We start from the raw sequence: 12,984 nt of genomic DNA, 5'->3' as shown, positions 1-12,984 counted from the left end.
ATACTTGTGTTGTGTAATGTGATTTACGGCAATGGCATAAATTCAGTAGTAGTGGAGGGGAGCTCAAAGCCACAGCAGAATTCCTCCTGTTCTGTACCCCTAGTACTGAGACATATTATCCCTCCAGTTCTTTTAAAAGCCTTTTATATTTACTTCTATCAGTATCTGTTTAGCCTGATGTAAAAGAATACTAATTCTGCTAACAAAAAATACAGTCATTGAACAGTAGCCATCCATGTTTCTAAACAGGAAGCAGTCAGAGTGAGATAAAAGGTCAGACTTTTGCATGGACTGGGCCCTTTTATCTTGTTAGGATTGGAAATATTAAGTATTTTAACAGGTGCCAGTTTCTCCTTTCTCCCAATTTTCTCAGGTAGGCTTAACGAGACCTTGGTGCACATTCATAGTTCTGGAAACCCTGGAGAGTGAGTTCAGTGTATTGGCAGCATCCCTGTTGTGTTATCTTGTAACGTGCACTCTGAAGTGTGTAATCACTAAGCTTTTGGGTTTTGTTGTTGTTTTTCACTCCCCCAAAGGAGAATCCTGCTGTGTAGGGATTTGGTCATTCCGCTTGCTTCTTACTTTCTAGGTCTAGGACTCCTTCAGGAATTTGCCTGCATTTATATCTAGCAAGATACGCTGTTTGTTAATCTTTTGTAGTTCAGAATAAATCTCTTCTCATTGCCTTTCTTACAGAAAACATCTGTACAAATTGTGTGTTAGTTATTTAGCCAGAGCTTATGGCCCCTGGTACTGCCCCATCTCTCTTTAGGATGTCCAGTAACTCCAGAGGTAACATAGCAGTGATATCTGTGACATCCAAGAACATCTCATAGTTAAACGATACATGGTGTTGCATGGTGCGAAATACAAAAATACAGCCTTCCTGGGAGGACATATGTGGTAGTGAATTTCCCAAGTAATGCGGTGCTTGTCACAGGAATCAGCTGTCAGAAGTGATAACCAGTTTTGCTGCTGTCTTTTCCCCTTCCTCAAGGGCTCTGTGTGCTTCATTACTCCAGTGTCTTGGTTTGTGTATTTTAAATACTGACCACAGGCCCTTAGGGGACGTGAATTTGACTGGTGTTGCTTCTATCAATGTGTTGCACTTAATTTTTTTTTCGCACTGTTTCTTGTCCTGAATGCCCTTGAAGATTTTCATATCGTCATTTCATGACGCTCTCCTGTCTTTGTGCCCTTGTTTATATCCATAGGGAATGCTGTCTTCACAGTTGGTATTTGGACAAACCCTTTGCAGTCGGTGTTTCCAGCCTTGATGACAAGTCCTTTTTGGCTTGCTGGCTTTTCTTGCACCACCTTGATGAGGGGCTTTGTTGGTTTGGAGCAGAACACTAATCGCTGATACAAGTAGGAAAGATCACAAGAAGCCCTTCCTGTCTGGGAGGGAGATGGGAAGAATAGGGCTCTTGGGGGAGCCTTTCCCTGGCTGCAGGTGGGGCTAGCGAGGCCACGCTGGTGTTTTACAGGCTGTGCTGGCAGTGCTCCCACATCTTTGCTGAATCTCAAAAACAGTAACTGAAAGCCAGTATCCTGAGTGTTAGACACTCAGGTTCCCCTGGTGAGCTGCACGTCAAGCAACTGAGAAAAGAGATTGTAATCGTCTTTCTGCTGTGTCCTTTTTTCCCCTCTCTTTCTTTTTTGCAAGGTTATAGTAAGCAGAGGAGTACTATCTCTTATTAGGCCTGTGAAATAGCTGGCAAAGAAACAGGCCTTTTGCTAGAGGTGAAAGAGAAGCAGCAAACTTTCATCTAAAGACAGGTTGAGGTCAGTTGCTCAACCTTCAGCATGTTTAATGGAATCATTCGGACACTGGGAGAGAAAAAGGAATCTGGCGCATGCGAAACAACACAGGGGATGTGTTAGTAAAAGGAAAGGTCATAAATCTGGGAGGAGAAAGAGGAGGGCTGCTTTTCCTGATGATGTTGGCATGAAGGAGGGTGTAAGAAAACCTGTCGTGTAGTGGAAGGAGCATTTTTTTTCCTTAGGCCAGCTATGGCTTCCTTTCCAACTAAGGCAGATAAAATAACCTGAAACCAGAAGAGAGATTGCATGTGTATGTGTAAATACACCCTACTGCAAGCTAATGAAGTGTAATAGGTGATGTGCTTGCAGCATTGATTCAGCAGTGAATTAGGGTCAGGCCCAGCAGCTTTCGGTTTGTTGTGGAGTGCCACTGAAGCGTGAGGTGTGTTGGCTCTCTGCTTATGTGCAGAGCTGTCCTGCTGCCAACGTAGGCAAGTTAGGCACATTGGTGTCATTCCTGGCCCTGACAAACTTCCATTGCAGCCTGTGTTGGAGCACAGACCCTGCTCAGTCTTGAGGGAAGTGGGTCTCTTATGGATGGCAGAGGGGTGAGCTAACTACTCAGTACCCCTGAAGATGTCCTGCACATCGTGTTTACAGTGCAGACCTCAGTGCAATTTTGTTCGGTCCTGAGAGCTACTGTTCCATTTTTCACTTTGCTCAGTAGCAGTAGCCAGGCTGGAGTTTGGAGATGCAACGATAGTTATCTTGTGTGATGGCCAGTGTGTTCTCCACCACCAGCCACAGCTCCCTCCTGTTTCATGGACCCTGCAAGCCCGAAGTGTTCAGTGTGCTAAGGGAGATCATCCCTTCCTTCCCACGGTGAAGTACACAGTTATTCTACTGGAAATCATGGAGTGTTTACTTTTCCTTCTGCTCAGTGCTCTCCTTGTTGGCCTTTTTCTATCATCGTGCATTTCTAAAGAGAAATGGCACCTCTTGTCCTCTCAGCTCATGGAGCTTCCTTTCTGCTTTGCACCTCTTCCTCCTCAGTTGTTCAAACAGCAGACCATTTCCATCTGCTTTCAGGTGGATTGCTGATGGCAACTTCAGTGCTGAAACTCCTACGACAGCACCATTTGCAGACTTTGAGCAGCACCAAGGTCATATCATGTTACATGCCACCCAAACATGTAGAGAAGTTCTTGTCCCACAGCCCTTATCCTCCATACACAAACTAAAGACAACAGGGAATAGATAGGGAAACTGCAGAAAGCCATCAGTGGCAATGCATAGATCTAGTGCTGTGATTTTTAATAATCTTAAGGGAGCTTAGGGTTAATTATTCCTGGAAACAGCAATTATTTTTATTCCTCTGTGTTTTTACTGTGCTGCTTTATGTTAAACTTAATTTTTGATTATTTGCTCAGTAGTTGCTAACAGTAACCCTTCATGTGCCATGCATGTCTTGTTTCAGTTCAGGTCTGTTGTTGTTAATAGCTTCTTTTATTGTTTGCGTTGTTATTTTTGGATTTAAAAAGTCAGAGTGCACAAAATAAATGACCAGTGGACATTCATGCCTCTGAAGCATCTCTCGCTCCTATTATGGTTAGAGTCTTATGGATACACACCACCTTTCTCTGGAGTGGTTTACTTCTGCTGGTGCTGGGGTATGCTGTTGATGCCAGCTGTTACGGATGGAATAACAGGCACTGAACTTGTGCAATATGGAAAAGGATTGACTAAAACATCCTCATCCCGTTCTCTGAAAAAGGAAGTAAAATCTTTCTCTTCTGCTGCTGTTCAGTATCCAACAAAGCTGTGACAGGGGTTTATTCTCCCTCCTTGTTGCTATATAAGGGATGCGCTATGAATGGTCATTCCTTCGTAATGTGATCAGCTGGTGTTTCATAGCTATTTTTGCTCCTCCTCAGTAAACGTGCATCTCTTGTCCTCACTGCAGGCTGCGGAGCTGCCCCAGAGCAGAGCCAGGCTCCATCTGAGCTGCTGCAACCCATCCTGCCGCAGCGTGTTGCACAAACCACCCCATGGAACAGGGAGGAGGAGGAGGCGCCGCGCAGGATGGTGCTGCTGGAGCGTGTAGCTAATGCATGGGAGACATCGACTGCTTGTGGGTCTCGCTGAGGGAGAGTGTCACCTCAGGGACCTCATTAAGAGAGAGGAAAATGAGCTGCAAGGCAGCCTTACTGCAAATAAATCAACACACTCCAAATGGGTTTATTGATAGGAGGAAAAATCCATATGCAGCAACTATCAAAGTCTCTGCTTGGGTTTTGCTGGGCTGCCTTGCTGCGCCGCCTGCCTCAGCAGGAGCGCTGCCTCGCTCTGAGCGCATTGCATTTTCGTGAGGAAGAAGCTGCCGCCAAGGCTCAGCGGTCGCTGCAGAACTCGGCCGTGCAGCTGCGGCGCTGCTGGGGAGGCGCCAGGCCCGGCCTCGCTTTCTGCCAGCCGGGCTCCTCTGCCGCTGCCAGCCGTGCTCGGCAGCCTCCACGCGGGCGCTCGGCGGCCACCAGGGCCTTGCAGACAAAATGGCGCCGCTCGCAAGCCAAGGCAGCCCCTCACAGAGCCATAGAATCACAGAATCTTTAAGGTTGGGAGGGACCTCTGGAGATCATCCAGTCCAACCCCCCTGCACGTGCAGGGTCACCTAGAGCACATAGCACCGGATCGCAAGTGGGTTTTGAAGATCTCCAGGGAAGGAGCCTCCACAACCTCTCTGGGCAGCCTGTTCCAGTGCTCTGTCACCTTCATTGTGAAGAAATTTTTTCCTTAAGTTCCTGTGGAACATTTGGTGCTTTGGTTTGTGGCCATTTCCTCTAGTCCTGCTGGTGGCCACCACTGAAAAGAGGCCAGCCCCATCCTCCTCCCTTGAGGTATTTGTAGACACTGACCAGCCTACAAAAGTCTACTTGTGCACAGAGTCCCCTCTCAGCCTTCTCTTCTCCAGGCTGAACAGGCCCAGCTCTCCCAGCCTCTCCTCATAGCACAGATGTTCCAGGCCCCTGATCATCCTCGTAGCCCCTTGCTGCAGCCACAAGAGCTCGTTCAGGGGCCTGGTCCCCTGCATCTCCTGAGACGAAAGGGATGTTGATCTCGAGGGGCAAATCCCCAAAGCTGTGGTGCTTGAGGACAGCCTCTGCCCTTCCCCTTGGCTCCTGGAGGCCTGGAAATCTGCAGTTCAGTCACAAGGAGTTTTATCCTGTGCTGAGACTTTGTTGTCTTTTTTCAAAGTGAGATTGAGCCACCTTTGATTTATGGAGAAAAATGAAGGAAGTTTCCCCCAGTGGGCTCACTGTGCCTGAATTCATTAGGACAAGACTGGCATGAGAGGGCAGTGTGAAGGTAATTGCCATGATTTTTATATGGCACAGTGAATTAAAACTCTCAATATAGATGCCAAGTTCCAAATTTGATTTTTTTTAAAAAGGTCTCTTTTTTTCTTGAAGAGAACTATTTTTTTCTCTCTCTCTCTCTTTTTTTTTCCCCTAGTTTCCAAGATCTGATTTCTCTCTATTTGGAAGCATAAGAAAATAGCAGGTAGAGACAAGAAGGGCTTGCCTCAGCCCTCCTCCTTGTGGCTTCGTAGAAGGCTGTTGAGGGTTTTGAAATGAGAGTTGTTGAAGATTTTGTAATTGAAAAATTATGTGTGGGGGAAAAAATACTTCCTTTTAATGTTGAAGCAGAAACTCTTTTGCCCTTAGGATGGCTTATGAAATCCTGTGATGCAAGAACAGTGGGGTTTTTATTTGTTTGTTTGTTTTTTCCTCTGTCTGGAAGCCAAATTTAGGATTCTTGTAGAATAAAGACACCATTATAAGCAGCTTTGAGCAAGCAGAGAGGTATCTGTTTCTGGCTGGAAAGGTCCTTCAGGGATATGGCTTTCTTTGAGAAGCTGATCAATTTAATCCTGATTTTTGTGCTTTCTGAAATGATCTCGGTTTGGACAGGGGGATTTTCTGCTATTTGTCTTTTAGAAACCTGTGCTGGGTATCCCAAACTAATTCTGTAGCTGAAAGATCAGCAGTGACACAGGTTATCTGTGAGACTGTCCTGTTGCTGTGAAATTGAGTGATAACTTTCCAGAACTTGTAGAAGGCTTTGAGTTCATGTGCCAGGAGCAGTCCTGGCAATGAGGCAGATATTTACAGTTTCTCCAGAAAAACAAAACAAAACAACAACGAAAACAGTCCTTGCTTGTATTCTTTTTACTTGTATTGCTCTTCTGCCAAGGTTGTTATGGAGACAGTATCACTGGTTGGAGCACGAGATTAATCTCGTGTTTCAACTTCAACTATTGAAAGCTGCTCAGTGGAAGAGAGATCTCCTTTGAGGAACTGAGGAAGGCAAGGACCTTTGGATGCTTGGTCCTCCTTGCGTTTTAAGCACACAGTAGTTCTGAGCGTTCATGCTTAGTCAATGCAGCAAGGGGGAAATTGTCCTACTCTGTTTAGTCTAAGGAAATGCTTAAACAAGGTAGCTCCACTGAGACCCCTGCCTTGTCCCTGAACACTGGAGAGAGGGATTCTGAGCTTGGACTGGGCTTCCCACATGGAAAGATGATGGAAAAGCTGTAAAGCTCTCGCACAAGGGCTTGTGACACATACTGGCCTGGAAAGGGACTGACTTATTGAGCATTCAGTATCAGCTAATCCAGGTAGCAACAGAAGGAGCCTTGAATCAGGCTTTTAGTTTGGAATTAGTTTGGCAATAATCTGTGTTTTGGGGGCAGTTGTTCCCTCCAAGCAGAGGTCAGCTGTTTCCAGGAGCAGGAAGATGAACTGTTTCTTATAGTAAGGTTTGCTTGAGGATTTCGTTTCTATTAATCAGTAGTCACTCGGTGCCGCTTGCTGTTCCTTCTGTGTGTTCATTTTGTGCCCTTCAGACTGCAGCAGTTTCCCTGAGCATTGGGATTGTCCCAAGGCCACAGGGTGCCGCTAGGCAAAGGATTTTGTATAGTCAGGTTTAGAGGGTTCTGGATGTGACGAAGCCGAGGCGGAGAGCCAGGCATCACGGCAGGAAGGAAAGGTGTTTCAAGTACAAGAAGGGCTGCACAGCCCCACTGACTGAATTCCTCCACTTGTGCACTAAGCACAGGTATTTTTGTTTTGTTTTCAAGCAGCCACTACAGAATTTAAGAACTGTCACTTGAGATTTCATTCATTGTCAAGTGAGCTTTTCATACTTCTGAAATACCTTCTCCTTGCAATCCAGAAAACACATCTCCCAGCTGTGGTGTGTGCTCACGCAGGGCCTCGAAGAGTTTTATTTCATTAGCAGAAGTTCACTGGGAGGCCTGTGCATGTGCATCATTGCTGGAAGTTCACCCTGCTGAGGCGGGTTTGTTTAATGGAGTTACTTTTTTTAACAAGACCAATAACCAGTGTGATCTAATGTTCCTCCTGGGGCCCTGCCTCACTCTATTCCCTGACAGTAACAGGCAGGTCAAGAGCTCTCCTGCATTAGCAAAAAGGTGTTCCACCCTCCTTATTATCCCCAGTTCTCTGCGGAGATTCTTTTAAACTCACAAGGGAAATGACATCTTTCACTTTTTTTCCCTTTTTTGCTTTGTCAATGACAAAACACTCATTCACACTTCAAAAGACCGGCCAACTTCTCTTGTCCTGTCAGGGGTCCTTGTCCAATTCTGATGTGACTAATTCCGCGGCCTCCTCTACATTTTAGTATGGAAAGAAACTGGGTTTTTGTCTTGTGCCAGCAATATTTTTTTTCTTTTTAATTTATTTTTTTTTTCCACAGGTGAGTGCTAGGTACAAAGCACCTTTTGCTTGGCTCTTCTGCTCTGCTTGGCCAGGAACTTTGTGCTGCCAGATCGGTTCTGTCAGTAATAAGCAGCCACCTTTTTGTGCAGAGCAAGATCAGGGACGTGTCCTTGTTCTGTGGGTGCCTGCAGAGAGAAAGGTCCAGCATTCAGGTACCAGCATCACGAGTCAGGAGGCTGGAATCATCCTGCCAAGTGGGATTCCAACTGGAGGGTTTGGAGCCCTCAAGCAGCAGCTCTGCCCTTCCCCTGCTCACTGCCACTGACCCTCAGTGCTTTTCCCTTCCCTCCCGCGTGCGACAGGACAAGAGGGCTCTGAAACCTGTTTTTTTCTGCCCTCAGTGAAATGCAGGAAATGTCCCCCTGCCTCCCCGTTCCGTGCGGTTCCGATGATCCCAGGAGAATGCGTGGGGGGATCTTCACTGGAGCGCAGGGTTGGAGCCCTCGCGGATGGAGCGCAGCGCAGGGCAGGTTTGCTCTGAAGAGCTTTCCTGGCGCGAGTGGCTGCTCTACGCTGGGTTTTGGGAGAGGTGCGGGTGGAGGTTGGCTTGGATTTGCCCAGCAGACAGCAGAAACGCAGCTGGGAGAGACGACCGGGGGCGCCGGCTGCGCTGTCCCGGGCGTGAAACGGGCTGCATCTTCCCTGCATACGGATTTCATTAGCGAATCTGACCTGGCTGGGAAAGAGGCTGCCTCCTCCCTCCACCTCTCCCCTGGGCGCGCTGCTGTCCCCTGCCCTGGGTCCCCTCGTGCCCAGGACGCCGCCAGCGTCTCCGTCGCCGCTGTGGGCTCCGCTCGCTGCAGAGCAGCGCAGGCAGATGGCAGCAGTGCCCTCCACGTGGCACCGTCCCCAGCAGCGGCCCTGCCGCCCTGCACTGCCCTCCGCGCCCCGGGACACCCGGGACTCCCCTGGGTGGCCCTTGGCAATGCCCAGGCCGAGGGGAGGGTCTGCGCAGCCCCGAGCAGGGACCGGGTGCAGGGGGTGTCCCCGGCAGGTCTCACCTGCACCGAGAGGGAGCAGCCCTGCCCAGAGCTGGGAGGGACAGCGTGATCCCGGGGATGGCACCAGCACCGATGTGTCCTTTGAGCAGGTCCAAGTCACTCAGTCTGAGTGCCGGGCCGCTCCCGGGTTGTGCTGGGTGGATGCAGAGACATCCTTGAGGTGCCCTCTGTGGAACGGGTCTTTTTTCCTCCTTATCCTGCTTGGATAACTCCTGCGGGTCTTCATGTTCTCCCATGCAGCAGAGACGGGGCCAGACGATGCCCACGGGAAGGGAGCTGCGCCCACTCTTGCGGCACTGCTCAAAGCCAGCCCTAATATCTCAGCAGATCATACGCTCAGCTGGTTGCTGTGCTCAGTCTGTCCCCTCCCCACAAGACAGTGAACGATGCTGGAAGCCCTTTCAGCAACATGAAGCAAGTGTTTTACTCCGGCCTTGGAAGGAAAGATGTTAAAGAGTAAATTTGGCTGACAGAACACTGTGTCAGGCAAAGCAGCATCCGGCACGGCAAAGCTCAGCGGTACTGGAAGGTGGCATAGCCCCCTCCAAGACAGGGCTGAAGTCCTGCAGACCTTGGCAGGAGGGAGTGTGGTGGGGACTTCTCCCCCTCGCAGGTCGGTAGATCTGTTGAGCCAGCTGCTGTGTGTGCATTTGGTGGGACACAGTATCTGTGTTCGCAGCTACACCCGGAAAGCATTTTGCAGCAGTCCAAGCACTGAAACCAGCATTTCTTGTCTGTAGCTGGCCAAGAATTAGGCTTACGTTTTAGGTAGGAAAACTGCAAAAGTGACATGAGCTCCGTATCAGGCCGTGTGAGCGTGGCAGACCCCGGACGAGTCCCCAGGACTCTTTGAATATCTTCTCTGTGGAGCTTTCCCTGTTTGCAGAGCAGGTGGCAGGATGCGTTGTCTGCTCTCAGTGCTTTTGGATGAGGTGATACTGAGGTTCCCTCTCCCTGTTAGGCTTAGGGAGCAGTGCCTGGGTCATATGCATCATGCTAGAAGCAGATGCAGAACATGCAGAAGTGCCCATGGGAATCTGTGCGGATGGGAAAAGGAAAGCACACCCTGATGTCGCCACGAGATTCCCTGCAGCCTCCGAGACTCGCTGCATGAGCGCAGTGCCGGCTCCTGCAGCACTGCAGGACGGTGACGCGGCTCCCTGGGCACACAGGGCTGCAGGAGCGGCTGCGCCCTCCAGCCGGAGGGTCGGGCTCACCCGCTGCATGGCCTGAGGCAGCAGGGCAGACCCAGTGCCATCCAAACTGCTTAAACCTCCAAGCACCCTGTCCCGGTCCCTTCCCCAGACAGGCCCTGGTGACCTCCAGCTTGTTTCTTCCCTTTCCGTGTTTCTTCTCCCAGATTTTTTCTTTCCAGGCAGATCTCTTTGTCCGGGCGAGTGGATGGCGGTGGCGTGCTGCTTGCAGAAAGGTCCAGCTCGAGGCGGGGGCTCTCAGCCGCGGTGGTGGCGGAGAGGAGCTACCCGCTGCACAGACGTGCCTGTGGTTCCCCCCGCGCCATTCCTGTGGAATATCCTTTCAGGTGACATGAACCCAGTGCCTCTTTCAGTGGGCAGAAAACTGGCTCTGTTTTATGTTTATTTTGTGTTTATTTTATGTTTATTTTATGTTTATGTTTATTTTATTTTATTTTATTTTATTTGTTTGTTTCCTCTGATACCTGCCTGCTGCATTTTGCTTAGGTGACAGATATCTCTGGCCTCCACCATCCCGCTTTGCTCTGGGCTTTGCCAGGCTGTTCTCGGTGCTGTACATATGTTACGTAGCTGCCTGTGCCTGGTGGGCCCACAGCTCAGGAGAAGCCTTTGGCACCATATGCAGGGCAAATCAGGCTCTCATGACTGTATTGCTGAATCTCTAGACCCCAGCACAAGCCAAGCACTCCTAAATTAAAGCAAGTAGGCAGAGGTGCAAGGGCTATTGACCGTCTTCATGCTGGCTAGTGTGTACTGCAGCTTCTCCCCTTAGTAAGATGCAAGGTTCTTGGTGGTGTTCTGATGAACCGAGAAGAGGCCGTTGAGGCAGGTTTGTGCCTGGTTTTGTTGTGCATCCCACAGGGAGAGTCTGGGCCTTGGGCAGCCGCGGGCAGCCTGCAGCAGCTCACGTTGCCTTCACCCCGCACTGGCGGCTCATGGGAAGCCCAAGGAGACCAGGGGTCTCATTTCCAGAGCTCCTCCATGCTCTGTTGTGATGTCTTTTGGCTGTGGGGCTGAGGTGCCTCATCTGGGCATGGCAGAGCAGCTGCAGGAGCTGGGGACTCGGTGGGCCCAAGGGGGAACTGAGCCCTTCTTTGGATCGGGACCTGGTGGCTTGGCCGCCAGCTTCATGTCCCCGTGCACATTTGTACCTACGTTCCTCAGGGAACACCAGAAGGTCGGATGCTCCTTGTTGCCAGAGAAAGAGAGAAAAATCTCTGCACGTCCTGGGTTCATGGCAACCAAGATGGGGTAAAAGCCATTTGCCCCATATCCCGGAGGAGCTGCAATTAATTTTAGAATAGAGCAATCCCTCCTGGTCGAATGTCTCACACGGTTTTGTCCCTGCAAAGCCCTGAGCTCCCCGGCGATCCTGGCGACCCACAGGCCGGGCAGGGAGCTGTTTGCTGGGGCTTTGCACGGGCTCTGCTCCCAGGTCCCGCAAGGAGATCCCACGCTTGGGGCTGGGCAGGGAAGCAGAGAGGGGCAATAATTTCCATCTGTTGAGGTTTTAGGTTACAGATGGCTCCGCGGTACAAGTGAGTTTCGCTGCTGGGCATTGTGCTGGCCCTGCACTTCCCTTTAGAGATCCCAGCCCTTTGCACAGAAGCAGTGGGGACAAAACGGGCTGTTTGCCCTTTGCAGAGGAGACAAGCCAAGGCATGGAGCGAGCTGAGCACTGGGCACAGCAGCTGGGAGGTCAAGTCCCGCCTGCTGCCCCGCTGCTTGGCCAGGCAGGCTCCTGCCAGGGCGGGATGTGGCGGGATGAGTCCCGGGAGGGATGCTCCGGCCCTGGCTGCGCTGTGCTGGCATCCGTGTCCCCTCCACGGGGGGCACGTTCGCAGTGTGGGGATGGCTTGGCAGCCCCAGTGTGGAGGAGCTGAAGAGCGGCTAATTGCAGTGCTCCATGAGAAGAAAGAACGAAAATGCAAGTGACTTCTGCAAGGAACATAATCTCCTGTGGAAGAAATTGCGGCACTGTTCCACCCACGCCGTGAACAAATGGCCTTCGTGCACTGACTAATCCTCCTCCTTCCTGGAAGCGCTGGAGAGGACGGAGCTTCCTGCTGGGGCAGCCCCTGGCGTTTCTGCTGCCGGGCAGACCGGGGGCAGCGCTGCCCGTCTGATCCCTGTGCCAGGCTGCCAGGGCCAAAGAGCCGTCCTGAAGGAGCCAAGGGAGGCTTCGAGGAGTTCAGCTCTTGGTAACTGTGTCCCTAACTGCATCAGGAGCCCTTGGGCATGGGCACGAGCCATCCTTTATGGTCACAGGGCCACTCGCCCGTCCCGAGCCCGACGCTTCTCCCCACTGCTTCCATGTTCTCACAGTCCAGGGAGCTGCAAGCACAGAGCCCTCCCAGGTCCTCTGCAGAGGGCAGGGCATCCTGGCTCTGCAGCGAGAGGGTATGAGCTCTGTGTGCACATGAGCAATGCTCTGAGAGCGGCAAGATCCCATCTTCCATGTTCAGCGGTAGCTGCCTTACCTAAGAAACTGGGAAAGTGTGGAGGGGAACGGGAATATGGGACAGCTTCTGTAGGAGGAGAGACTAAGCAGAGCTGCATGGAAGTGTCTCATGATCTTGGAATCTTTTGTCCACAATTTATATGTGGAACAGTTTGTCCCAAGGTGTTGTAAAGACTAGAACTATGAAAAGAAATTTAAAAGAGAATTTGGCAAATGCAATGATCTATCTGCGACGTTTGGCTCAGGAAACCCTCGAAATCCGGTGGTCTGTCCCGGGAGAATCTAACCTGCAAGTCGGTCCCGTGTGTGTGCCCAGGTGGATCTGCAGGTCAGTGGTGTGTCCTCATCCTTCACTACCTGCTGTGCCGTGGGAGCTGATGGAAGGGACAGGCTGGGATCTTGAAGCACATTTGTCACTTAACATCCACTGTGGAGTCAACAGTCTTCTCTATGTGTGTCAGTCCCACGCTTCTTTCCATCTTTCCTGTCTGCATCTCCTGCTTAGTCATCCCTTGATATCCTTCACCACAGCCTGCTTCTCCTGGTAAAGCATCTAGAACCGTGGTGCTGAGGGGAGGAACTGACTCTTGGCAAAAGGACTTATCCCCAGAATGGGCACCCAGCACTGACTTGCTGGAGGGGAGTAAAGTAATAACTGTCTGGGAAGATGGAGCTGCTTGATGGAGCCTCAGAAGGTCTCACACAGGCTGTGAACATGTGTTGAGGGGGCAGCTCGCGCTGCC

The sequence above is a fragment of the Tinamus guttatus genome, unplaced genomic scaffold (genome assembly GCF_059628265.1).
Source record: "Tinamus guttatus ecotype Peru unplaced genomic scaffold, ASM5962826v1 Tinamus_guttatus_pri_ptg000650l, whole genome shotgun sequence".
Classification (NCBI taxonomy): Eukaryota; Metazoa; Chordata; class Aves; order Tinamiformes; family Tinamidae; genus Tinamus; species Tinamus guttatus.
This window is presented reverse-complemented; position numbering follows the sequence as displayed.